Genomic DNA, 2,210 nt, shown 5'->3' with positions numbered 1-2,210 from the left:
GATAAGACATTTCTCAGTGGTATTTATGGTTTATTTTCCTGTGTCACACAGTGTGTCTCATATTTTGGAATCACATATGATGATGTAATTGTGAGCATGAAATGCACATACCTTGTAGTAGTGCCTCTGATGTCAGGACATAACCACATGCCGCTGGTTTTTCTGTTTTAATGATACTATCGAAATGGCAATTGGTATAACATGTCTTACTGTTAAGTACGCAGCTTAATAACACCACATCTCTTTTTTTCCTTATGGCTTGTTGGCATATAAACGGGTCTGTGGTTGCTGATGTTTCTCTTCCGTTATGAAAGCCAACATTATATAGTCTGCAATCTCAGACTCAAACAATTTACCTAACACCTGGTTAACGAGTATCCAAAGACAGGAACGCAAAACGCAATAGTGACTCATTATGTACTGAGTGAGCAAAAGAAAGGCGTGTGAACTGTATCATATAGCACTTGAGCTAAATGGCAGTAGTGCTGTCCAGGTGTTGTTCTCATTCAGTGTGGTGCCTTTGTGCATCCAGTGTACGTACTTCAAGTGCTGTGTGCCCAAGTACAGCTTGTATTTAAGTTACTCTGATGAAATATGCTGTGTGCTATTGTTTTCAGTGTTTCATAAGATATTTTGTGGAAAAGCTAGGGGGAGAAACCAATTATTTAGGGGTCACTTTCAGAAAATGTATAGATTTTTTTGTGCTGAGAAATATATTTTTGATGTATTCAAGGAAGCCTATTTTACCTTCCTGCACATTTCTGTGATGTCCGGACAGGTATTAGGAAGTAGGCCTTTCACTGCTTCATCATTTGAAGTATCTGTGCTTTGCCTCTCTTCACCAGCTGCACCGTGCACATGGTGATCCTGTTGTGAACCTTTCATTGTAAGCAGGGCTCGCTTCGACAGTGCATGAACCACCCCTTAGCTCAGGTGGAACTTTGCAGTGATCTTTATAATGATCCTTGACAAAGTGTATAGTATTCTTTGTACGAGGGTGAAATTCAGAAAAGTCCTGACTTTGATTCCAGACTTGGGAAAATCAAGACTTCTTTCATGCACAAGTTGCTTTGTCTGCACCTTTGAGTTCACCAGTATTCTTTCCTGTAATTACCAATTTTACATCATTGTTGAAAAATTGGGACTTCAATGAGAGTAATTTTCTAATCCACTACACCAGGATGGTAATTTTAAAAGTAACTAACTTCCCAAATTTTTATTCATGCTCAAACTTATGGACTTCCTGCTTTTCTCCCTCAAACCTGAAGGTGATTTTATCAACTTCATTTGTAAAAGAATAGTTATATAGGGTTATGTTTTACTTTGTAGATTGTCCCATTTTTAAATTTTTATCTCTCCTGATTCTCTTTCCCTAGTCCCAGATATTGATTTGTTAGTTCTTGGATTGAGTTTGGAGTCTGTTGTCTAAAAATGACCTAATTTTTCTCACTTCAGTTCTAGATTGTTCCATTTACTATTAAGGAGTTAAACCCAGTAGTTTACTCTCTAGATAACCTAACTTTGGCTTTAGCCTACTGGTTGAATACCGAAGAGCAGATTTTTTCCTTAGGGGTCATGTGTCAGTCATAGGGAGTGCTAACGCTGGCAACAGAGGCCTTGTTTATCAAAATACCTTACGTGGAGACCCAGGTATGCTGTGTAGAACTCACTGGGTACTCTCTTTCTGAAGAGGGGTCTTTGATTCTGAAATTAGATATTTTCAGTGTCCACGTTTTAAATTACCTTGGTAAACCACAAAAAAACACGAGTCCCCACATTTCCCCTACCACAAATCCCACATCAAGAAGAAAGCTGGTTTTGATGCTAAGAGGGATTTACTTGCAGCTTCATGGAGCATAGTAGCTGATGTTGGTAGAATGCATAGGGAGAGCATCCCCTCCCTCCTCTTTCACCACCCAGGTTCCCCCACTGTCCTGGAAGACCGTTCTGCCAAGCACAGTTCTACTGTATTCCTTTTACTAAGTAATGGATCATTTGGAGATCAAGTCTGTGAGTCTTGGGGAGTGCCTTTCTATTCAGTGTTTCTTTGTGGGCTTTTGTAATGTGACACCATTCTCTCTATGGATCCAATGTTCTGGGTATTTTGATCTCAAGATCATCACCTGTAGAACCTGAGGTGAAATAAACCCAAAGAATATCCAATTTATCCAGCAATACCTGTACCAATAGAAGAATGTAGATCAGTGGGC

Source organism: Lynx rufus, unplaced genomic scaffold (genome assembly GCF_022079265.1).
Source record: "Lynx rufus isolate CCGP_SWC_20201006 ecotype Redwood Valley unplaced genomic scaffold, mLynRuf1.p SCAF_55, whole genome shotgun sequence".
NCBI lineage: Eukaryota > Metazoa > Chordata > Mammalia > Carnivora > Felidae > Lynx > Lynx rufus.
Note: the sequence above shows the minus strand (reverse complement) of the source record.